Raw genomic sequence first — 21870 nt, forward strand, 5'->3', positions numbered from 1 at the left:
TATTCTTGGTGTCCCTTTTAAAACTGCACCTAAATATTCAAAAGATGTGAAGTCACCAAGTGATAACTGCTTGCATTGGAAAGTATCATCAAACAGCATAGCTACACCTCCACCTTTCTTGCCGGTACGTGAGACATTTAAAAAGTTAAAGTTTGGTGGAGCCGACTCAATTAATACACTTTCAGCACTACAAGAATTTAACCATGTCTCTGTTAAAAACAGAAAATCAAGCCCATAATTTGTAATAAAATCATTAATTAGATAGGACTTGTTTGTAAGAGATCTGATATTTAGTAGAGCTAACTTAATAACCTGTGTGTTTTGTTCCAAAGCCTGTGGGTTACAATTTACATACTGCAAGTTGGATATATTCACATTATCTGACCTATACTCTCTGTTCTTTCTGCTTCTGATAAGAACTGGAATGGGGGAGATAATTGGCACACAGGGTCCGTACTTGTTTTGAAAACATGTACTGCTGACTTCACCACTGTAGCAGCACGGACCCAAAAGATATCAGTTTGCTGGATTACTTGTGGTGGCCTCTTCCCTTATGGTGGACGGAGGTGGGAGGGGCTCCTGCTGGTGAAGAAGTCGAGAGCGGAGCTGTCTGTCCGGTGGTTTAGGAGCTTGTCTCTTCTTTTTGGGTTGTGGGGGGAGTTTGTTTAATACTTCCTCATGTTCATGCTCACTGGGCTTCATTTTGGTCCCCTTTTCTAACTCCTTGATTGGGGAGTGTAGTGGTGGTGAGGAGGGGGGTTGCTGGGTCCGTGAGGCAGTAGGTGACTGTGGAGGAGAAGTTGTGCTGATTTTTCGCTGTACCTGAGGACTCGCTGACAGAGAAAGCGTCAGTCTTGTCCCTGCAGATACCAGCTTCTCCATGGTTGCTGGGAAGTTCAGGTGGGGTGATGATGGGGTGGAGATGGAGGATGATGATGATGAGGTGGAGATGGAGGATGGTGTGGAGTGTTCATGCAGTTGCGGTGTTTCCGGCAGCTGATACAGCAGATCATGGCTCCCGTCCGATAACTCCGCAGTCTCTGTGGGGGCAGGATGTTGTGTCTCTGTACTGCAGACAGTGTCCTTGGGTGTTAAAGCTGACGTGTCTTCACCAGTGGGAACAGAGAAGTTGCACAGAGAAAAAATGAAGTTCTCTGACAGGAATTTGACTCCTCTCTTGTTGGTGTGCAGTCCATCTCGCCTGAAAAACTCTCTCTTCCCAAAAAACAGATTGAAATTGTCAATGAAGTTCAGTCCGTTTGACCTGCAGGTTTTCTGAAGCCAAATGTTTAAAGCCAGCAGCCTAGAGAACATATTGCAGCCTCTTGCAGGCAGAGGACCACTGATGAATGTCTGAATGTTGAATTTGTGCAGTGTGGTAAAAAGATCATTAAAGTCCCTTTTTAACACCTCAGACTCCTCTTTCCTCATGCCATTTCTTTTGCCTCAGGGCTGGCCTGTTCCCCGCCTCCGAAGGCCAAACACCCGTACCAGCGAAAGTCTTCAGCCTGGCCACCCACTCCTCATCACCCATCGCACGGTGTTTTTTTTTTATGCCATCTTAGTCCAATATTACCAACGGAGCTAGCTAGCTAGCTAGCTAAATAAATATTTTCAAAAAAGATAGACAGCTAAATAGATAGTTAGATCTTTTTTTTTACCTATAACTGTTGAAGGGATGTGATTGGTAAGAAAAGGAGAGGCGGCATGCATTTTGATTGGTCAGAAATGGAGTGGTGGAGAAACATTTAATTGGTTAAAAATGGACAGAGCGTCAGGCAATCGCTGCGATTTGATTGGCAAGAAATGGAGACCCACCAGGGTTTTTGATTGGCAAGAAATGGACGGGTTATCTGAGGAGCAGATTTCATTGGTAAGAAATGGACGCTGTGCCGTGAGCTGATTGGAGAAAAATGGAAGTGGCTTTGGAAGAACAGTGACACGATTCGCATGCTGAAAGCCGGCGCTTGTGTTCCAGGTAGCGCCAACAAGGCTCAGGCATGCACCTAGTCACCTGCCAGCACCACAGGGGATGGCAAGAACCAAAGTAATCTTAGGGAATGTTGGGGAGCGACGAAAGCAGAGGAGCCGAGCCAGCCAGGAGTCGAACCTAGAATCTTCTGATCCGTAGTCAGACGCGTTATCCATTGCGCCACTGGCCCACCGGCAAGAACCTGTCAGGCAAAGTGGATAAGAGGACATTTCAGGCCTATGTCACACCAAAATGGGCCTCTTAGCTCTGAAGTAAAGCAAGATCCCAACACCCAAGCTGCACTATTAGAAGTTCCAACAGGATCGCCATTGAAACCCAGCAAAATGTTAAGGCATCACTCTGCTTTCCTCAGCCAGCAAGAAGCTTCCCATACCGGGAGTTGAACCCGGGCCGCCTGGGTGAAAACCAGGAATCCTAACCGCTAGACCATATGGGACTCCAAGGTTAAAAAGGCACAAGGAAAATTATGTCATTAGACTCTTGAGTTTAGAAATAGGCCCTCATGCAGGACAATTTCCTAAGTGTTTGCATCCGTAAGAATTTTCTCAAGCATCCAGAGAACGAAAGGTAGAATAATCTGACAAGCAGACACATGCCTCATCCTCACGCCATGTTGCACAACGCTTTGCTGAAGCAGTACTACCGAAAAACAAGACATGCACCTGTTTTACTTTAAATGATTCCAAAGACAGGCAAGAAAAGCCTGCTGCAAGCTTAAAGGACTTGCCGTGACCCGGATTCGAACCGGGGTTGCTGCGGCCACAACGCAGAGTACTAACCACTATACGATCACGGCACCCCACCATCCACTAGCAAAGATCTTGCTCTCTTCCCAGGCAATAGGCTTGTCAACTGATTGTACGGCACATGACTGGATATATGCATCGGAGGAAAGATGTGCAACAACACTTACCGGATCATAACAAGAGCCTACTGTTACATGATCCACTGTAGGCTTTTTTCTAAAGTACTTGCAAAGTTAAGTAAAAGCTGGAATCAGATTCGTTTTCCCTGTTCGTAGATGTTGTGATTAACTGCACATGTATGTGCAAGGAGAACATAAGTCTTTATTGTAGATACTGGGGCCAGTTGTTCAGAGGTAATCTGATCGGATTTCGGTTATCGGATTGGATCAAATCTGGAAAACGGGTTGTTCAAAAGGGAAAGAAGCATTCTGAAATCGGATCAGATCACGTAATCCAATCCTAGTTTGTAAATGGATCAAACCTTCAGTTTCTGTAGTTCAAAACTTTTCAGTAGGATTTGGATAACTTTGATCCAAAAAAACAGGATTACCCTGATCCCAACAAGGGGTAGGATTTCAAGGGGGATTTCAGGAAGTAAATGTGGTAAAACTTTAAAATCAAAGTTTTAAAGTAAAAAAAAAATACATTTGTACAATTTAGTGTATATACATTTACTTCTATTTTGCACTTGACCTGTTTAACCGTTACAGTAATAAAGTAGACATTGGCTACCAATTAAGCCTTTTACTATAGTAACGTAAAAATAAAAACAATCTTGACCCCATTAAATAAACCCCCCAAAAGATTTCAATAACAAACAAAAATAATATATTCATTTTTTCATCTACGTCACTGTCATTCATCACTGTATATTAATGTCAAAGAAACATTTATCAGATATGAAGCTGTCAAAAATAATTTCGAACAATTGAAAAGAACACCAGAGTTTGTCCTGGTTCTTCAACAGGCTCAGGTGCATCATGAACATCACAGAGAGGGACATTGCGTCTGGTAGCAACATTGGGCAGGACAATACATGCAAGTGTTATGTTGCATGCTCCCTGTGGTTCGACTCGCAAATAGTTAAGGCATGCAAAGCGTCTCTGCAGAACGCTCAATTGCTCGTATTCTTTTGCAATAAGCAGTATCTTGTTACTGCAAGAAAAAGAGTCATCAACCCCTGTTGGTTCTTCTATCTGTTTTTTACATAGCTGGTAATCCGGATTAGGTAATCCTGAAAACTGTGTTTCTGGATCAGGTTGATCCAATCCAATATTGCTTTGAAAAACTGTCTTAAAAGTAAGACAGATCACCTGATCCTGGATAGCAAAAAATGTGATTACCAAATCTGGATAATTTTGATCCGGATTACATTTTTTGAACAACTGGCCCCTGGTGCTTAAACACCTTCACTTATCATGCTCCTCACAAAACAAGGTGAGTCTCTTAGGATATTACGAGCATGTTTCTTATTTAAAAATGATCAATGCCCCGTGTGAGGATCGAACTCACGACCTTCAGATTATGAGACTGACTCGCTACCTACTGCGCTAACGAGGCTCAGGCATGCAGCTAGTTACCTGCCAGCACCACAGGGGATGGCAAGAACCAAAGCAATCTTAGCGGATGTTGGGGAGCGACAAAAGCAGAGGAGCCGAGCCAGCCAGGAGTCGAACCTAGAATCTTCTGATCCGTAGTCAGACGCGTTATCCATTGCGCCAAAGCTGCGGAACAACAGTCTACTTTGCCGTGGGAAGAAGAAAAAATGGAGGGAAGAAGGGGGAAGAAGGGAAAAGGAAAGAAAGCGAGAAAAAGAAAAGTTAACCATCGAGCAAAAACTGAAAAATGAAATGGTTCTGCCTCTTTTAAAGAACTGCAGTGTTTATTTCGTTGAATATGTTTCTTTTTATATTATTATTGTCATTTTCTGAGCTAAAGGGAAGATCGGGGCAGATACAAAGGTCGCGAGTTCAAATCCCGGTGTGCTATCAAAGAACAGCAGCTTAGATTTTAAATGTAACTAAAATTAACTGAAATTTAGAGGCATTTAAACACGTTTTTCTATACACTAATCTTAATTTACTGTTAATCTCTAAATTATGTGAAAAAAAAAAATACATTTTATGTACTATAAAAGGCTTATCACAAATTGTTACATAGTATAATATGTATACCACAGTGTTCTATATATTATAACAGGTATACCAAAATATTTTACATAGTATAAAATGTATACCACAATATTGTAGATACCAGAATATTTTATATACTATTAAAGGTATACCACAATATTTTATACAGTATTAAAGTTATATCACAATATGTTATATAGTATAACAGGTTTACCACTATATTTTATATAGTATAACAAGTGTACCAGTATATTTTATATAGTATAACAGATACCACAATATTTTATATAGTATAACAGATGCCACAATATTTTATATAGTATTAAAGGTATACCACACAATTTTATATAGTATTAAAGGTATATCTCAATATTTTATATAGTATGACAGGTATACCAGCATTTATTTTACATAGTAAAACAGGTATACCACAATATTTTACAAAGTATAACACGTGTACCACTATATTTTATATACTATAACAGATGCCACAATATTTATATAGTAAAAAAGATGCCACAATATTTTACATAGTATAACATGTATACCACAATATTTTATATAGTATAACAGACGCCACAAAATTTTATATAGTGTAACAGGTGTACCACTATATTTTATATAGTATAACAGACGCCACAATAATTTAATATAGTATAACAGGTGTACCACTATATTTTATATAGTATAACAGATACCATAATATTTTATATAGTGTAACAGGTGTACCACTATATTTTATATAGTATAACAGGTGAACCACTATATTTTATATAGTATAACAGGTGTACCACTATATTTTATACAGTATAACAGAGGCCACAATATTTTAATATAGTATAACAGGTTTACCACTATATTTTATACAGTATAACAGAAGCCACAATATTTTATATAGTATAACAGACGCCACAATATTTTATATAGTATAACAGGTGTACCACTATATTTTATATAGTATAACAGATAACATAATATTTTATATAGTGTAACAGGTGTACCACTATATTTTATATAGTATAACAGGTGAACCACTATATTTTATATAGTATAACAGGTGTACCACTATATTTTATACAGTATAACAGAGGCCACAATATTTTATATAGTATAACAGGTTTACCACTATATTTTATACAGTATAACAGAGGCCACAATATTTTATATAGTATAACAGATAACATAATAGTTTATATAGTGTAACAGATGCCACAATATTTTATATAGTATTAAAGGTATATCTCAATATTTTATATATTATAACAGGTATACCAGCATTTATTTTACATAGTATAACACATGTACCACTATATTTTATATAGTATAACAGATGCCACAATATATATATAGTAAAAAAGATGCCACAATATTTTACATAGTATAACAGGTGTACCTCTATATTTTATATAGTATAACAGATACCACAATATTTTATATAGTATAACAGACGCCACAATATTTAATATACTTGAAGGTGGTTTTTATAATATGTTTTTTTTTACTAACCAGACTTAAATTATGAATTGAATTTCAAAGGAATTCGTTTGAATTCACACTCAAAATCAAAGAGTGTAATTTTTTAAAGAGTGTATCTCTTTAAGCCACGCTTTAAGGTGGCGAGGATTTTGATTGGTCAGAAATGGAAGGCCCGCGGTGGAGAAACATTTAATTGGTTAAAAATGGACAGAGCATCGGGCAAGCGCTGCGATTTGATTGGCAAGAAATGGAGACACGCCAGGGGTTTTGATTGGTAAGAAATGGACGGGATAACCGAGGAGTAGATTTCATTGGTAAGAAATGGACGCTGTGCCGTGAGCTGATTGGAGAGAAATGGAAGTGGCGTTGGAAGAAGAGTGACACGATTGGCGTGCTGAAAGCCGGCGCTTGTGTTCCAGGTAGCGCCAACGAGGCTCAGGCATGCAGCTAGTTACCTGCCAGCACCACAGGGGATGGCAAGAACCAAAGTAATCTTAGCGAATGTTGGGGAGCGACAAAAGCAGAGGAGCCGAGCCAGCCAGGAGTCGAACCTAGAATCTTCTGATCCGTAGTCAGACGCGTTATCCATTGCGCCACTGGCCCACCGGCAAGAAATTGTCAGGCAAAGTGGATAAGAGGACATTTCAGGTCTATGTCACACCAAAATGGGCCTCTTAGCTCTGAAGTAAAGCAAGATCCCAACACCCAAGCTGCACTATTAGAAGTTCCAACAGGATCGCCATTGAAACCCAGCAAAATGTTAAGGCAGCACTCTGCTTTCCTCAGCCAGCAAGAAGCTTCCCATACCGGGAGTTGAACCCGGGCCGCCTGGGTGAAAACCAGGAATCCTAACCGCTAGACCATATGGGACTCCAAGGTTAAAAAGGCACAAGGAAAATTATGTCATTAGACTCTTGAGTTTAGAAATAGGCCCTCATGCAGGACAATTTCCTAAGTGTTTGCATCCGTAAGAATTTTCTCAAGCATCCAGAAACGAAATTTAGAATAATCTGACAAGCAGACACATGCCTCATCCTCACGCCATGTTGCACAACGCTTTGCTGAAGCAGTACTACCGAAAAACAAGACATGCACCTGTTTTACTTTAAATGATTCCAAAGACAGGCAAGAAAAGCCTGCTGCAAGCTTAAAGGACTTGCCGTGACCCGGATTCGAACCGGGGTTGCTGCGGCCACAACGCAGAGTACTAACCACTATACGATCACGGCACCCCACCATCCACTAGCAAAGATCTTGCTCTCTTCCCAGGCAATAGGCTTGTCAACTGATTGTACGGCACATGACTGGATATATGCATCGGAGGAAAGATGTGCAACAACACTTACCGGATCATAACAAGAGCCTACTGTTACATGATCCACTGTAGGCTTTTTTCTAAAGTACTTGCAAAGTTAAGTAAAAGCTGGAATCAGATTCGTTTTCCCTGTTCGTAGATGTTGTGATTAACTGCACATGTATGTGCAAGGAGAACATAAGTCTTTATTGTAGATACTGGTGCTTAAACTCCTTCACTTACCATGCTCCAAACAAAACAAGGTGAGTCTCTTAGGATATTACGAGCATGTTTCTTTTTTAAAAATGATCAATGCCCCGTGTGAGGATCGAACTCACGACCTTCAGATTATGAGACTGACGCGCTACCTACTGCGCTAACGAGGCTCAGGCATGCAGCTAGTTACCTGCCAGCATCACAGGGGATGGCAAGAACCAAAGTAATCTTAGCGGATGTTGGGGAGCGACAAAAGCAGAGGAGCCGAGCCAGCCAGGAGTCGAACCTAGAATCTTCTGATCCGTAGTCAGACGCGTTATCCATTGCGCCACTGGCCCACCGGCAAGAAACTGTCAGGCAAAGTGGATAAGAGGACATTTCAGGCCTATGTCACACCAAAATGGGCCTCTTAGCTCTGAAGTAAAGCAAGATCCCAACACCCAAGCTGCACTATTAGAAGTTCTTTCAGGATCGCCATTGAAACCCAGCAAAATGTTAAGGCAGCACTCTGCTTTCCTCAGCCAGCAAGAAGCTTCCCATACCGGGAGTTGAACCCGGGCCGCCTGCGTGAAAACCAGGAATCCTAACCGCTAGACCATATGAGACTCCAAGGTTAAAAAGGCACAAGGAAAATTATGTCATTATACTCTTGAGTTTGGAAATAGGCCCTCATACAGGACAATTTCCTAAGTGTTTGCATCCGTAAGAATTTTCTCAAGCATCCAGAAACGAAAGGTAGAATAATCTGACAAGCAGACACATGCCTCATCCTCACGCCATGTTGCACAACGCTTTGCTGAAGCAGTACTACCGAAAAACAAGACATGCACCTGTTTTACTTTAAATGATTCCAAAGACAGGCAAGAAAAGCCTGCTGCAAGCTTAAAGGACTTGCCGTGACCCGGATTCGAACCGGGGTTGCTGCGGCCACAACGCAGAGTACTAACCACTATACGATCACGGCACCCCACCATCCACTAGCAAAGATCTTGCTCTCTTCCCAGGCAATAGGCTTGTCAACTGATTGTACGGCACATGACTGGATATATGCATCGGAGGAAAGATGTGCAACAACACTTACCGGATCATAACAAGAGCCTACTGTTACATGATCCACTGTAGGCTTTTTTCTAAAGTACTTGCAAAGTTAAGTAAAAGCTGGAATCAGATTCGTTTTCCCTGTTCGTAGATGTTGTGATTAACTGCACATGTATGTGCAAGGAGAACATAAGTCTTTATTGTAGATACTGGTGCTTAAACTCCTTCACTTACCATGCTCCAAACAAAACAAGGTGAGTCTCTTAGGATATTACGAGCATGTTTCTTATTTAAAAATGATCAATGCCCCGTGTGAGGATCGAACTCACGACCTTCAGATTATGAGACTGACGCACTACCTACTGCACTAACGAGGCTCAGGCATGCAGCTAGTTACCTGCCAGCATCACAGGGGATGGCAAGAACCAAAGTAATCTTAGCGGATGTTGGGGAGCGACAAAAGCAGGGGAGCCGAGCCAGCCAGGAGTCGAACCTAGAATCTGCTGATCCGTAGTCAGACGCGTTATCCATTGCGCCACTGGCCCACCGGCAAGAAACTGTCAGGCAAAGTGGATAAGAGGACATTTCAGGCCTATGTCACACCAAAATGGGCCTCTTAGCTCTGAAGTAAAGCAAGATCCCAACACCCAAGCTGCACTATTAGAAGTTCTTTCAGGATCGCCATTGAAACCCAGCAAAATGTTAAGGCATCACTCTGCTTTCCTCAGCCAGCAAGAAGCTTCCCATACCGGGAGTTGAACCCGGGCCGCCTGGGTGAAAACCAGGAAACCTAACCGCTAGACCATATGGGACTCCAAGGTTAAAAAGGCACAAGGAAAATTATGTCGTTAGACTCTTGAGTTTAGAAATAGGCCCTCATGCAGGACAATTTCCTAAGTGTTTGCATCCGTAAGAATTTTCTCAAGCATCCAGAGAACGAAAGGTAGAATAATCTGACAAGCAGACACATGCCTCATCCTCACGCCATGTTGCACAACGCTTTGCTGAAGCAGTACTACCGAAAAACAAGACATGCACCTGTTTTACTTTAAATGATTCCAAAGACAGGCAAGAAAAGCCTGCTGCAAGCTTAAAGGACTTGCCGTGACCCGGATTCGAACCGGGGTTGCTGCGGCCACAACGCAGAGTACTAACCACTATACGATCACGGCACCCCACCATCCACTAGCAAAGATCTTGCTCTCTTCCCAGGCAATAGGCTTGTCAACTGATTGTACGGCACATGACTGGATATATGCATCGGAGGAAAGATGTGCAACAACACTTACCGGATCATAACAAGAGCCTACTGTTACATGATCCACTGTAGGCTTTTTTCTAAAGTACTTGCAAAGTTAAGTAAAAGCTGGAATCAGATTCGTTTTCCCTGTTCGTAGATGTTGTGATTAACTGCACATGTATGTGCAAGGAGAACATAAGTCTTTATTGTAGATACTGGTGCTTAAACTCCTTCACTTACCATGCTCCAAACAAAACAAGGTGAGTCTCTTAGGATATTACGAGCATGTTTCTTATTTAAAAATGATCAATGCCCCGTGTGAGGATCGAACTCACGACCTTCAGATTATGAGACTGACGCGCTACCTACTGCGCTAACGAGGCTCAGGCATGCAGCTAGTTACCTGCCAGCATCACAGGGGATGGCAAGAACCAAAGTAATCTTAGCGGATGTTGGGGAGCGACAAAAGCAGAGGAGCCGAGCCAGCCAGGAGTCGAACCTAGAATCTTCTGATCCGTAGTCAGACGCGTTATCCATTGCGCCACTGGCCCACCGGCAAGAAACTGTCAGGCAAAGTGGATAAGAGGACATTTCAGGTCTATGTCACACCAAAATGGGCCTCTTAGCTCTGAAGTAAAGCAAGATCCCAACACCCAAGCTGCACTATTAGAAGTTCCAACAGGATCGCCATTGAAACCCAGCAAAATGTTAAGGCATCACTCTGCTTTCCTCAGCCAGCAAGAAGCTTCCCATACCGGGAGTTGAACCCGGGCCGCCTGGGTGAAAACCAGGAATCCTAACCGCTAGACCATATGGGACTCCAAGGTTAAAAAGGCACAAGGAAAATTATGTCATTAGACTCTTGAGTTTAGAAATAGGCCCTCATGCAGGACAATTTCCTAAGTGTTTGCATCCGTAAGAATTTTCTCAAGCATCCAGAAACGAAATTTAGAATAATCTGACAAGCAGACACATGCCTCATCCTCACGCCATGTTGCACAATGCTTTGCTGAAGCAGTACTACCGAAAAACAAGACATGCACCTGTTTTACTTTAAATGATTCCAAAGACAGGCAAGAAAAGCCTGCTGCAAGCTTAAAGGACTTGCCGTGACCCAGATTCGAACCGGGGTTGCTGCGGCCACAACGCAGAGTACTAACCACTATACGATCACGGCACCCCACCATCCACTAGCAAAGATCTTGCTCTCTTCCCAGGCAATAGGCTTGTCAACTGATTGTACGGCACATGACTGGATATATGCATCGGAGGAAAGATGTGCAACAACACTTACCGGATCATAACAAGAGCCTACTGTTACATGATCCACTGTAGGCTTTTTTCTAAAGTACTTGCAAAGTTAAGTAAAAGCTGGAATCAGATTTGTTTTCCCTGTTCGTAGATGTTGTGATTAACTGCACATATATGTGCAAGGAGAACATAAGTCTTTATTGTAGATACTGGTGCTTAACCACCTTCACTTACCATGCTCCAAACAAAACAAGGTGAGTCTCTTAGGATATTACGAGCATGTTTCTCATTTAAAATTGATCAATGCCCCGTGTGAGGATCGAACTCATGACCTTCAGATTATGAGACTAAAGCGCTACCTACTGCGCTAACGAGGCTCAGGCACGCAGCTAGTTACCTGCCAGCACCACAGGGGATGGCAAGAACCAAAGTAATCTTAGCGAATGTTGGGGAGCGACAAAAGCAGAGGAGCCGAGCCAGCCAGGAGTCGAACCTAGAATCTTCTGATCCGTAGTCAGACGCGTTATCCATTGCGCCACTGGCCCACCGGCAAGAAACTGTCAGGCAAAGTGGATAAGAGGACATTTCAGGCCTATGTCACACCAAACTGGGCCTCTTAGCTCTGAAGTAAAGCAAGATCCCAACACCCAAGCTGCACTATTAGAAGTTCTTTCAGGATCGCCATTGAAACCCAGCAAAATGTTAAGGCATCACTCTGCTTTCCTCAGCCAGCAAGAAGCTTCCCATACCGGGAGTTGAACCCGGGCCGCCTGGGTGAAAACCAGGAATCCTAACCGCTAGACCATATGGGACTCCAAGGTTAAAAAGGCACAAGGAAAAGTATGTCATTAGACTCTTGAGTTTGGAAATAGGACCTCATACAGGACAATTTCCTAAGTGTTTGCATCCGTAAGAATTTTCTCAAGCATCCAGAAACGAAAGGTAGAATAATCTGACAAGCTGACACATGCCTCATCCTCACGCCATGTTGCACAACGCTTTGCTAAAGCAGTACTACCGAAAAACAAGACATGCACCTGTTTTACTTTAAATGATTCCAAAGACAGGCAAGAAAAGCCTGCTGCAAGCTTAAAGGACTTGCCGTGACCCGGATTCGAACCGGGGTTGCTGCGGCCACAACGCAGAGTACTAACCACTATACGATCACGGCACCCCACCATCCACTAGCAAAGATCTTGCTCTCTTCCCAGGCAATAGGCTTGTCAACTGATTGTACGGCACATGACTGGATATATGCATCGGAGGAAAGATGTGCAACAACACTTACCGGATCATAACAAGAGCCTACTGTTACATGATCCACTGTAGGCTTTTTTCTAAAGTACTTGCAAAGTTAAGTAAAAGCTGGAATCAGATTCGTTTTCCCTGTTCGTAGATGTTGTGATTAACTGCACATGTATGTGCAAGGAGAATATAAGTCTTTATTGTAGATACTGGTGCTTAAACTCCTTCACTTACCATGCTCCAAACAAAACAAGGTGAGTCTCTTAGGATATTACGAGCATGTTTCTTATTTAAAAATGATCAATGCCCCGTGTGAGGATCGAACTCACGACCTTCAGATTATGAGACTGACGCGCTACCTACTGTGCTAACGAGGCTCAAGCATGCAGCTAGTTACCTGCCAGCACCACAGGGGATGGCAAGAACCAAAGTAATCTTAGCGAATGTTGGGGAGCGACAAAAGCAGAGGAGCCGAGCCAGCCAGTAGTCGAACCTAGAATCTTCTGATCCGTAGTCAGACGCGTTATCCATTGCGCCACTGGCCCACCGGCAAGAAACTGTCAGGTAAAGTGGATAAGAGGACATTTCAGGTCTATGTCACACCAAAATGGGCCTCTTAGCTCTGAAGTAAAGCAAGATCCCAACACCCAAGCTGCACTATTAGAAGTTCCAACAGGATCGCCATTGAAACCCAGCAAAATGTTAAGGCATCACTCTGCTTTCCTCAGCCAGCAAGAAGCTTCCCATACCGGGAGTTGAACCAGGGCCGCCTGGGTGCAAACCAGGAATCCTAACCGCTAGACCATATGGGACTCCAAGGTTAAAAAGGCACAAGGAAAATTATGTCGTTAGACTCTTGAGTTTAGAAATAGGCCCTCATGCAGGACAATTTCCTAAGTGTTTGCATCCGTAAGAATTTTCTCAAGCATCCAGAGAACGAAAGGTAGAATAATCTGACAAGCAGACACATGCCTCATCCTCACGCCATGTTGCACAACGCTTTGCTGAAGCAGTACTACCGAAAAACAAGACATGCACCTGTTTTACTTTAAATGATTCCAAAGACAGGCAAGAAAAGCCTGCTGCAAGCTTAAAGGACTTGCCGTGACCCGGATTCGAACCGGGGTTGCTGCGGCCACAACGCAGAGTACTAACCACTATACGATCACGGCACCCCACCATCCACTAGCAAAGATCTTGCTCTCTTCCCAGGCAATAGGCTTGTCAACTTATTGTACGGCACATGACTGGATATATGCATCGGAGGAAAGATGTGCAACAACACTTACCGGATCATAACAAGAGCCTACTGTTACATGATCCACTGTAGGCTTTTTTCTAAAGTACTTGCAAAGTTAAGTAAAAGCTGGAATCAGATTCGTTTTCCCTGTTCGTAGATGTTGTGATTAACTGCACATGTATGTGCAAGGAGAACATAAGTCTTTATTGTAGATACTGGTGCTTAAACTCCTTCACTTACCATGCTCCAAACAAAACAAGGTGAGTCTCTTAGGATATTACGAGCATGTTTCTTATTTAAAAATGATCAATGCCCCGTGTGAGGATCGAACTCACGACCTTCAGATTATGAGACTGACGCGCTACCTACTGCGCTAACGAGGCTCAGGCATGCAGCTAGTTACCTGCCAGCATCACAGGGGATGGCAAGAACCAAAGTAATCTTAGCGGATGTTGGGGAGCGACAAAAGCAGAGGAGCCGAGCCAGCCAGGAGTCGAACCTAGAATCTTCTGATCCGTAGTCAGACGCGTTATCCATTGCGCCACTGGCCCACCGGCAAGAAACTGTCAGGCAAAGTGGATAAGAGGACATTTCAGGTCTATGTCACACCAAAATGGGCCTCTTAGCTCTGAAGTAAAGCAAGATCCCAACACCCAAGCTGCACTATTAGAAGTTCCAACAGGATCGCCATTGAAACCCAGCAAAATGTTAAGGCATCACTCTGCTTTCCTCAGCCAGCAAGAAGCTTCCCATACCGGGAGTTGAACCCGGGCCGCCTGGGTGAAAACCAGGAATCCTAACCGCTAGACCATATGGGACTCCAAGGTTAAAAAGGCACAAGGAAAATTATGTCGTTAGACTCTTGAGTTTAGAAATAGGCCCTCATGCAGGACAATTTCCTAAGTGTTTGCATCCGTAAGAATTTTCTCAAGCATCCAGAGAACGAAAGGTAGAATAATCTGACAAGCAGACACATGCCTCATCCTCACGCCATGTTGCACAACGCTTTGCTGAAGCAGTACTACCGAAAAACAAGACATGCACCTGTTTTACTTTAAATGATTCCAAAGACAGGCAAGAAAAGCCTGCTGCAAGCTTAAAGGACTTGCCGTGACCCGGATTCGAACCGGGGTTGCTGCGGCCACAACGCAGAGTACTAACCACTATACGATCACGGCTCCCCACCATCCACTAGCAAAGATCTTGCTCTCTTCCCAGGCAATAGGCTTGTCAACTGATTGTACGGCACATGACTGGATATATGCATCGGAGGAAAGATGTGCAACAACACTTACCGGATCATAACAAGAGCCTACTGTTACATGATCCACTGTAGGCTTTTTTCTAAAGTACTTGCAAAGTTAAGTAAAAGCTGGAATCAGATTCGTTTTCCCTGTTCGTAGATGTTGTGATTAACTGCACATATATGTGCAAGGAGAACATAAGTCTTTATTGTAGATACTGGTGCTTAACCACCTTCACTTACCATGCTCCAAACAAAACAAGGTGAGTCTCTTAGGATATTACGAGCATGTTTCTCATTTAAAATTGATCAATGCCCCGTGTGAGGATCGAACTCACGACCTTCAGATTATGAGACTGACGCGCTACCTACTGCGCTAACAAGGCTCAGGCATGCAGCTAGTTACCTGCCAGCACCACAGGGGATGGCAAGAACCAAAGTAATCTTAGCGAATGTTGGGGAGCGACAAAAGCAGAGGAGCCGAGCCAGCCAGGAGTCGAACCTAGAATCTTCTGATCCGTAGTCAGACGCGTTATCCATTGCGCCACTGAACCGGCAAGAAACTGTCAGACAAAGTGGATAAGAGGACATTTCAGGCCTATGTCACACCAAAATGGGCCTCTTAGCTCTGAAGTAAAGCAAGATCCCAACACCCAAGCTGCACTATTAGAAGTTCTTTCAGGATCGCCATTGAAACCCAGCAAAATGTTAAGGCATCACTCTGCTTTCCTCAGCCAGCAAGAAGCTTCCCATACCGGGAGTTGAACCCGGGCCCCCTGGGTGAAAACCAGGAATCCTAACCGCTAGACCATATGGGACTCCAAGGTTAAAAAGGCACAAGGAAAATTATGTCGTTAGACTCTTGAGTTTAGAAATAGGCCCTCATGCAGGACAATTTCCTAAGTGTTTGCATCCGTAAGAATTTTCTCAAGCATCCAGAGAACGAAAGGTAGAATAATCTGACAAGCAGACACATGCCTCATCCTCACGCCATGTTGCACAACGCTTTGCTGAAGCAGTACTACCAAAAAACAAGACATGCACCTGTTTTACTTTAAATGATTCCAAAGACAGGCAAGAAAAGCCTGCTGCAAGCTTAAAGGACTTGCCGTGACCCGGATTCGAACCGGGGTTGCTGCGGCCACAACGCAGAGTACTAACCACTATACGATCACGGCACCCCACCATCCACTAGCAAAGATCTTGCTCTCTTCCCAGGCAATAGGCTTGTCAACTGATTGTACGGCACATGACTGGATATATGCATCGGAGGAAAGATGTGCAACAACACTTACCGGATCATAACAAGAGCCTACTGTTACATGATCCACTGTAGGCTTTTTTCTAAAGTACTTGCAAAGTTAAGTAAAAGCTGGAATCAGATTCGTTTTCCCTGTTCGTAGATGTTGTGATTAACTGCACATGTATGTGCAAGGAGAACATAAGTCTTTATTGTAGATACTGGTGCTTAAACTCCTTCACTTACCATGCTCCAAACAAAACAAGGTGAGTCTCTTAGGATATTACGAGCATGTTTCTTATTTAAAAATGATCAATGCCCCGTGTGAGGATCGAACTCACGACCTTCAGATTATGAGACTGACGCGCTACCTACTGCGCTAACGAGGCTCAGGCATGCAGCTAGTTACCTGCCAGCACCACAGGGGATGGCAAGAACCAAAGTAATCTTAGCGAATGTTGGGGAGCGACAAAAGCAGAGGAGCCGAGCCAGCCAGGAGTCGAACCTAGAATCTTCTGATCCGTAGTCAGACGCGTTATCCATTGCGCCACTGGCCCACCGGCAAGAAACTGTCAGGCAAAGTGGATAAGAGGACATTTCAGGTCTATGTCACACCAAAATGGGCCTCTTAGCTCTGAAGTAAAGCAAGATCCCAACACCCAAGCTGCACTATTAGAAGTTCCAACAGGATCGCCATTGAAACCCAGCAAAATGATATGGCATCACTCTGCTTTCCTCAGCCAGCAAGAAGCTTCCCATACCGGGAGTTGAACCCGGGCCGCCTGGGTGAAAACCAGGAATCCTAACCGCTAGACCATATGGGACTCCAAGGTTAAAAAGGCACAAGGAAAATTATGTCATTAGACTCTTGAGTTTAGAAATAGGCCCTCATGCAGGACAATTTCCTAAGTGTTTGCATCCGTAAGAATTTTCTCAAGCATCCAGAAACGAAATTTAGAATAATCTGACAAGCAGACACATGCCTCATCCTCACGCCATGTTGCACAACGCTTTGCTGAAGCAGTACTACCGAAAAACAAGACATGCACCTGTTTTACTTTAAATGATTCCAAAGACAGGCAAGAAAAGCCTGCTGCAAGCTTAAAGGACTTGCCTTGACCCGGATTCGAACCGGGGTTGCTGCGGCCACAACGCAAAGTACTAACCACTATACGATCACTGCACCCCACCATCCACTAGCAAAGATCTTGCTCTCTTCCCAGGCAATAGGCTTGTCAACTGATTGTACGGCACATGACTGGATATATGCATCGGAGGAAAGATGTGCAACAACACTTACCGGATCATAACAAGAGCCTACTGTTACATGATCCACTGTAGGCTTTTTTCTAAAGTACTTGCAAAGTTAAGTAAAAGCTGGAATCAGATTCGTTTTCCCTGTTCGTAGATGTTGTGATTAACTGCACATGTATGTGCAAGGAGAACATAAGTCTTTATTGTAGATACTGGTGCTTAAACTCCTTCACTTACCATGCTCCAAACAAAACAAGGTGAGTCTCTTAGGATATTACGAGCATGTTTCTTATTTAAAAATGATCAATGCCCCGTGTGAGGATCGAACTCACGACCTTCAGATTATGAGACTGACGCGCTACCTACTGCGCTAACGAGGCTCAGGCATGCAGCTAGTTACCTGCCAGCATCACAGGGGATGGCAAGAACCAAAGTAATCTTAGCGGATGTTGGGGAGCGACAAAAGCAGAGGAGCCGAGCCAGCCAGGAGTCGAACCTAAAATCTTCTGATCCGTAGTCAGACGCGTTATCCATTGCGCCACTGGCCCAACGGCAAGAAACTGTCAGACAAAGTGGATAAGAGGACATTTCAGGCCTATGTCACACCAAAATGGGCCTCTTAGCTCTGAAGTAAAGCAAGATCCCAACACCCAAGCTGCACTATTAGAAGTTCCAACAGGATCGCCATTGAAACCCAGCAAAATGTTAAGGCATCACTCTGCTTTCCTCAGCCAGCAAGAAGCTTCCCATACCGGGAGTTGAACCCGGGCCACCTGGGTGAAAACCAGGAATCCTAACCGCTAGACCATATGGGACTCCAAGGTTAAAAAGGCACAAGGAAAATTATGTTGTTAGACTCTTGAGTTTAGAAATAGGCCCTCATGCAGGACAATTTCCTAAGTGTTTGCATCCGTAAGAATTTTCTCAAGCATCCAGAGAACGAAAGGTAGAATAATCTGACAAGCAGACACATGCCTCATCCTCACGCCATGTTGCACAACGCTTTGCTGAAGCAGTACTACCGAAAAACAAGACATGCACCTGTTTTACTTTAAATGATTCCAAAGACAGGCAAGAAAAGCCTGCTGCAAGCTTAAAGGACTTGCCGTGACCCGGATTCGAACCGGGGTTGCTGCGGCCACAACGCAGAGTACTAACCACTATACGATCACGGCTCCCCACCATCCACTAGCAAAGATCTTGCTCTCTTCCCAGGCAATAGGCTTGTCAACTGATTGTACGGCACATGACTGGATATATGCATCGGAGGAAAGATGTGCAACAACACTTACCGGATCATAACAAGAGCCTACTGTTACATGATCCACTGTAGGCTTTTTTCTAAAGTACTTGCAAAGTTAAGTAAAAGCTGGAATCAGATTCGTTTTCCCTGTTCGTAGATGTTGTGATTAACTGCACATGTATGTGCAAGGAGAACATAAGTCTTTATTGTAGATACTGGTGCTTAAACTCCTTCACTTACCATGCTCCAAACAAAACAAGGTGAGTCTCTTAGGATATTACGAGCATGTTTCTCATTTAAAATTGATCAATGCCCCGTGTGAGGATCGAACTCATGACCTTCAGATTATGAGACTAACGCGCTACCTACTGCGCCAAAGCTGGGGAACAATAGTCTGCTTTGCCGTGGGAAGAAGAAAAAATGGAGGGAAGAAGGGGGAAGAAGGGAAAAGGAAAGAAAGCGAGAAAAAGAAAAGTTAACCATCGAGCAAAAACTGAAAAATGAAATGGTTCTGCCTCTTTTAAAGAACTGCAGTGTTTATTTCGTTGAATATGTTTCTTTTTATATTATTATTGTCATTTTCTGAGCTAAAGGGAAGATCGGGGCAGATACAAAGGTCGCGAGTTCAAATCCCGGTGTGCTATCAAAGAACAGCAGCTTAGATTTTAAATGTACCTAAAATCTACTGAAATTTAGAGGCATTTAAACACGTTTTTCTATACACTAATCTTAATTTACTGTTAATCTCTAAATTATGTGAAAAAAAATACATTTTATGTACTATAAAAGGCTTATCACAAATTGTTACATAGTATAATATGTATACCACAGTGTTCTATATATTATAACAGGTATACCAAAATATTTTACATAGTATAAAATGTATACCACAATATTGTAGATACCAGAATATTTTATATACTATTAAAGGTATACCACAATATTTTATACAGTATTAAAGTTATATCACAATATTTTATATAGGATAACAGGTTTACCACTATATTTTATATAGTATAACAAGTGTACCACTATATTTTATATAGTATAACAGATGCCACAATATTTTATATAGTATTAAAGGTATACCACACAATTTTATATAGTATTAAAGGTATATCTCAATATTTTATATAGTATGACAGGTATACCAGCATTTATTTTACATAGTAAAACAGGTATACCACAATATTTTACAAAGTATAACACGTGTACCACTATATTTTATATACTATAACAGATGCCACAATATTTATATAGTAAAAAAGATGCCACAATATTTTATATAGTATAACAGACGCCACAATATTTTATATAGTGTAACAGGTGTACCACTATATTTTATATAGTATAACAGGTGAACCACTATATTTTATATAGTATAACAGGTGTACCACTATATTTTATACAGTATAACAGAGGCCACAATATTTTATATAGTATAACAGGTGTACCACTATATTTTATATAGTATAACAGGTGTACCACTATATTTTATACAGTATAACAGAGGCCACAATATTTTATATAGTATAACAGGTTTACCACTATATTTTATATAGTATAACAGGTGTACCACTATTTATTTTACATAGTATAACACATGTACCACTATATTTTATATAGTATAACAGATGCCACAATATATATATATAGTAAAAAAGATGCCACAATATTTTACATAGTATAACAGGTGTACCTCTATATTTTATATAGTATAACAGATACCACAATATTTTATATAGTATAACAGACGCCACAATATTTAATATACTTGAAGGTGGTTTTTATAATATGTTTTTTTTTACTTACCAGACTTAAATTATGAATTGAATTTCAAAGGAATTCGTTTGAATTCACACTCAAAATCAAAGAGTGTAATTTTTTAAAGAGTGTATCTCTTTAAGCCACGCTTTAAGGTGGCGAGGATTTTGATTGGTCAGAAATGGAAGGCCCGCGGTGGAGAAACATTTAATTGGTTAAAAATGGACAGAGCATCGGGCAAGCGCTGCGATTTGATTGGCAAGAAATGGAGACACGCCAGGGGTTTTGATTGGTAAGAAATGGACGGGATAACCGAGGAGTAGATTTCATTGGTAAGAAATGGACGCTGTGCCGTGAGCTGATTGGAGAGAAATGGAAGCGGCGTTGGAAGAAGAGTGACACGATTGGCGTGCTGAAAGCCGGCGCTTGTGTTCCAGGTAGCGCCAACGAGGCTCAGGCACGCAGCTAGTTACCTGCCAGCATCACAGGGGATGGCAAGAACCAAAGTAATCTTAGCGGATGTTGGGGAGCGACAAAAGCAGAGGAGCCGAGCCAGCCAGGAGTCGAACCTAGAATCTTCTGATCCGTAGTCAGACGCGTTATCCATTGCGCCACTGGCCCACCGGCAAGAAACTGTCAGGCAAAGTGGATAAGAGGACATTTCAGGTCTATGTCACACCAAAATGGGCCTCTTAGCTCTGAAGTAAAGCAAGATCCCAACACCCAAGCTGCACTATTAGAAGTTCCAACAGGATCGCCATTGAAACCCAGCAAAATGTTAAGGCATCACTCTGCTTTCCTCAGCCAGCAAGAAGCTTCCCATACCGGGAGTTGAACCCGGGCCGCATGGGTGAAAACCAGGAATCCTAACCGCTAGACCATATGGGACTCCAAGGTTAAAAAGGCACAAGGAAAATTATGTCATTAGACTCTTGAGTTTAGAAATAGGCCCTCATGCAGGACAATTTCCTAAGTGTTTGCATCCGTAAGAATTTTCTCAAGCATCCAGAAACGAAATTTAGAATAATCTGACAAGCAGACACATACCTCATCCTCACGCCATGTTGCACAACGCTTTGCTGAAGCAGTACTACCGAAAAACAAGACATGCACCTGTTTTACTTTAAATGATTCCAAAGACAGGCAAGAAAAGCCTGCTGCAAGCTTAAAGGACTTGCCGTGACCCGGATTCGAACCGGGGTTGCTGCGGCCACAACGCAGAGTACTAACCACTATACGATCACGGCACCCCACC

General features: G+C 42.6%; 40 non-coding genes across 40 annotated transcripts; all 40 read right to left on the reverse strand.

The window, feature by feature from the left end:
* Positions 1–2089: 2089 nt before the first annotated feature.
* trnar-acg (transfer RNA arginine (anticodon ACG)) lies at positions 2090–2162 on the reverse strand. The gene has a single exon. It is a non-coding gene; the product is annotated as a tRNA-Arg (tRNA).
* Positions 2163–2357: 195 nt separating this feature from the next.
* trnae-uuc (transfer RNA glutamic acid (anticodon UUC)) lies at positions 2358–2429 on the reverse strand. Its single transcript has one exon. It is a non-coding gene; the product is annotated as a tRNA-Glu (tRNA).
* Positions 2430–2717: 288 nt separating this feature from the next.
* On the reverse strand, positions 2718–2789 carry trnah-gug (transfer RNA histidin (anticodon GUG)). The gene has a single exon. It is a non-coding gene; the product is annotated as a tRNA-His (tRNA).
* A 1437-nt stretch (positions 2790–4226) lies between these two features.
* trnam-cau (transfer RNA methionine (anticodon CAU)) lies at positions 4227–4299 on the reverse strand. The gene has a single exon. It is a non-coding gene; the product is annotated as a tRNA-Met (tRNA).
* Positions 4300–6877: 2578 nt separating this feature from the next.
* trnar-acg (transfer RNA arginine (anticodon ACG)) lies at positions 6878–6950 on the reverse strand. Its single transcript has one exon. It is a non-coding gene; the product is annotated as a tRNA-Arg (tRNA).
* A 195-nt stretch (positions 6951–7145) lies between these two features.
* Positions 7146–7217, reverse strand: trnae-uuc (transfer RNA glutamic acid (anticodon UUC)). Its single transcript has one exon. It is a non-coding gene; the product is annotated as a tRNA-Glu (tRNA).
* A 287-nt stretch (positions 7218–7504) lies between these two features.
* trnah-gug (transfer RNA histidin (anticodon GUG)) lies at positions 7505–7576 on the reverse strand. Its single transcript has one exon. It is a non-coding gene; the product is annotated as a tRNA-His (tRNA).
* A 378-nt stretch (positions 7577–7954) lies between these two features.
* Positions 7955–8027, reverse strand: trnam-cau (transfer RNA methionine (anticodon CAU)). The gene has a single exon. It is a non-coding gene; the product is annotated as a tRNA-Met (tRNA).
* A 95-nt stretch (positions 8028–8122) lies between these two features.
* trnar-acg (transfer RNA arginine (anticodon ACG)) lies at positions 8123–8195 on the reverse strand. The gene has a single exon. It is a non-coding gene; the product is annotated as a tRNA-Arg (tRNA).
* Positions 8196–8749: 554 nt separating this feature from the next.
* On the reverse strand, positions 8750–8821 carry trnah-gug (transfer RNA histidin (anticodon GUG)). The gene has a single exon. It is a non-coding gene; the product is annotated as a tRNA-His (tRNA).
* A 378-nt stretch (positions 8822–9199) lies between these two features.
* Positions 9200–9272, reverse strand: trnam-cau (transfer RNA methionine (anticodon CAU)). The gene has a single exon. It is a non-coding gene; the product is annotated as a tRNA-Met (tRNA).
* Positions 9273–9635: 363 nt separating this feature from the next.
* Positions 9636–9707, reverse strand: trnae-uuc (transfer RNA glutamic acid (anticodon UUC)). Its single transcript has one exon. It is a non-coding gene; the product is annotated as a tRNA-Glu (tRNA).
* Positions 9708–9995: 288 nt separating this feature from the next.
* trnah-gug (transfer RNA histidin (anticodon GUG)) lies at positions 9996–10067 on the reverse strand. Its single transcript has one exon. It is a non-coding gene; the product is annotated as a tRNA-His (tRNA).
* A 378-nt stretch (positions 10068–10445) lies between these two features.
* On the reverse strand, positions 10446–10518 carry trnam-cau (transfer RNA methionine (anticodon CAU)). Its single transcript has one exon. It is a non-coding gene; the product is annotated as a tRNA-Met (tRNA).
* Positions 10519–10613: 95 nt separating this feature from the next.
* trnar-acg (transfer RNA arginine (anticodon ACG)) lies at positions 10614–10686 on the reverse strand. Its single transcript has one exon. It is a non-coding gene; the product is annotated as a tRNA-Arg (tRNA).
* Positions 10687–10881: 195 nt separating this feature from the next.
* On the reverse strand, positions 10882–10953 carry trnae-uuc (transfer RNA glutamic acid (anticodon UUC)). Its single transcript has one exon. It is a non-coding gene; the product is annotated as a tRNA-Glu (tRNA).
* Positions 10954–11690: 737 nt separating this feature from the next.
* trnam-cau (transfer RNA methionine (anticodon CAU)) lies at positions 11691–11763 on the reverse strand. The gene has a single exon. It is a non-coding gene; the product is annotated as a tRNA-Met (tRNA).
* A 95-nt stretch (positions 11764–11858) lies between these two features.
* Positions 11859–11931, reverse strand: trnar-acg (transfer RNA arginine (anticodon ACG)). Its single transcript has one exon. It is a non-coding gene; the product is annotated as a tRNA-Arg (tRNA).
* Positions 11932–12126: 195 nt separating this feature from the next.
* trnae-uuc (transfer RNA glutamic acid (anticodon UUC)) lies at positions 12127–12198 on the reverse strand. Its single transcript has one exon. It is a non-coding gene; the product is annotated as a tRNA-Glu (tRNA).
* A 287-nt stretch (positions 12199–12485) lies between these two features.
* Positions 12486–12557, reverse strand: trnah-gug (transfer RNA histidin (anticodon GUG)). The gene has a single exon. It is a non-coding gene; the product is annotated as a tRNA-His (tRNA).
* A 378-nt stretch (positions 12558–12935) lies between these two features.
* trnam-cau (transfer RNA methionine (anticodon CAU)) lies at positions 12936–13008 on the reverse strand. The gene has a single exon. It is a non-coding gene; the product is annotated as a tRNA-Met (tRNA).
* A 363-nt stretch (positions 13009–13371) lies between these two features.
* On the reverse strand, positions 13372–13443 carry trnaa-ugc (transfer RNA alanine (anticodon UGC)). Its single transcript has one exon. It is a non-coding gene; the product is annotated as a tRNA-Ala (tRNA).
* Positions 13444–13731: 288 nt separating this feature from the next.
* On the reverse strand, positions 13732–13803 carry trnah-gug (transfer RNA histidin (anticodon GUG)). Its single transcript has one exon. It is a non-coding gene; the product is annotated as a tRNA-His (tRNA).
* A 378-nt stretch (positions 13804–14181) lies between these two features.
* Positions 14182–14254, reverse strand: trnam-cau (transfer RNA methionine (anticodon CAU)). Its single transcript has one exon. It is a non-coding gene; the product is annotated as a tRNA-Met (tRNA).
* Positions 14255–14349: 95 nt separating this feature from the next.
* trnar-acg (transfer RNA arginine (anticodon ACG)) lies at positions 14350–14422 on the reverse strand. Its single transcript has one exon. It is a non-coding gene; the product is annotated as a tRNA-Arg (tRNA).
* Positions 14423–14617: 195 nt separating this feature from the next.
* Positions 14618–14689, reverse strand: trnae-uuc (transfer RNA glutamic acid (anticodon UUC)). Its single transcript has one exon. It is a non-coding gene; the product is annotated as a tRNA-Glu (tRNA).
* A 288-nt stretch (positions 14690–14977) lies between these two features.
* trnah-gug (transfer RNA histidin (anticodon GUG)) lies at positions 14978–15049 on the reverse strand. Its single transcript has one exon. It is a non-coding gene; the product is annotated as a tRNA-His (tRNA).
* A 378-nt stretch (positions 15050–15427) lies between these two features.
* Positions 15428–15500, reverse strand: trnam-cau (transfer RNA methionine (anticodon CAU)). The gene has a single exon. It is a non-coding gene; the product is annotated as a tRNA-Met (tRNA).
* A 360-nt stretch (positions 15501–15860) lies between these two features.
* On the reverse strand, positions 15861–15932 carry trnae-uuc (transfer RNA glutamic acid (anticodon UUC)). The gene has a single exon. It is a non-coding gene; the product is annotated as a tRNA-Glu (tRNA).
* A 288-nt stretch (positions 15933–16220) lies between these two features.
* On the reverse strand, positions 16221–16292 carry trnah-gug (transfer RNA histidin (anticodon GUG)). Its single transcript has one exon. It is a non-coding gene; the product is annotated as a tRNA-His (tRNA).
* A 378-nt stretch (positions 16293–16670) lies between these two features.
* On the reverse strand, positions 16671–16743 carry trnam-cau (transfer RNA methionine (anticodon CAU)). Its single transcript has one exon. It is a non-coding gene; the product is annotated as a tRNA-Met (tRNA).
* A 95-nt stretch (positions 16744–16838) lies between these two features.
* trnar-acg (transfer RNA arginine (anticodon ACG)) lies at positions 16839–16911 on the reverse strand. The gene has a single exon. It is a non-coding gene; the product is annotated as a tRNA-Arg (tRNA).
* Positions 16912–17106: 195 nt separating this feature from the next.
* Positions 17107–17178, reverse strand: trnae-uuc (transfer RNA glutamic acid (anticodon UUC)). The gene has a single exon. It is a non-coding gene; the product is annotated as a tRNA-Glu (tRNA).
* Positions 17179–17915: 737 nt separating this feature from the next.
* trnam-cau (transfer RNA methionine (anticodon CAU)) lies at positions 17916–17988 on the reverse strand. Its single transcript has one exon. It is a non-coding gene; the product is annotated as a tRNA-Met (tRNA).
* A 95-nt stretch (positions 17989–18083) lies between these two features.
* Positions 18084–18156, reverse strand: trnar-acg (transfer RNA arginine (anticodon ACG)). The gene has a single exon. It is a non-coding gene; the product is annotated as a tRNA-Arg (tRNA).
* A 195-nt stretch (positions 18157–18351) lies between these two features.
* Positions 18352–18423, reverse strand: trnae-uuc (transfer RNA glutamic acid (anticodon UUC)). Its single transcript has one exon. It is a non-coding gene; the product is annotated as a tRNA-Glu (tRNA).
* A 288-nt stretch (positions 18424–18711) lies between these two features.
* trnah-gug (transfer RNA histidin (anticodon GUG)) lies at positions 18712–18783 on the reverse strand. The gene has a single exon. It is a non-coding gene; the product is annotated as a tRNA-His (tRNA).
* Positions 18784–21163: 2380 nt separating this feature from the next.
* trnar-acg (transfer RNA arginine (anticodon ACG)) lies at positions 21164–21236 on the reverse strand. The gene has a single exon. It is a non-coding gene; the product is annotated as a tRNA-Arg (tRNA).
* A 195-nt stretch (positions 21237–21431) lies between these two features.
* On the reverse strand, positions 21432–21503 carry trnae-uuc (transfer RNA glutamic acid (anticodon UUC)). The gene has a single exon. It is a non-coding gene; the product is annotated as a tRNA-Glu (tRNA).
* Positions 21504–21790: 287 nt separating this feature from the next.
* Positions 21791–21862, reverse strand: trnah-gug (transfer RNA histidin (anticodon GUG)). Its single transcript has one exon. It is a non-coding gene; the product is annotated as a tRNA-His (tRNA).
* Positions 21863–21870: the final 8 nt, after the last annotated feature.

The sequence above is a fragment of the Astyanax mexicanus genome, chromosome 25, assembly GCF_023375975.1.
Source record: "Astyanax mexicanus isolate ESR-SI-001 chromosome 25, AstMex3_surface, whole genome shotgun sequence".
NCBI classification, from domain to species: Eukaryota; Metazoa; Chordata; class Actinopteri; order Characiformes; family Acestrorhamphidae; genus Astyanax; species Astyanax mexicanus.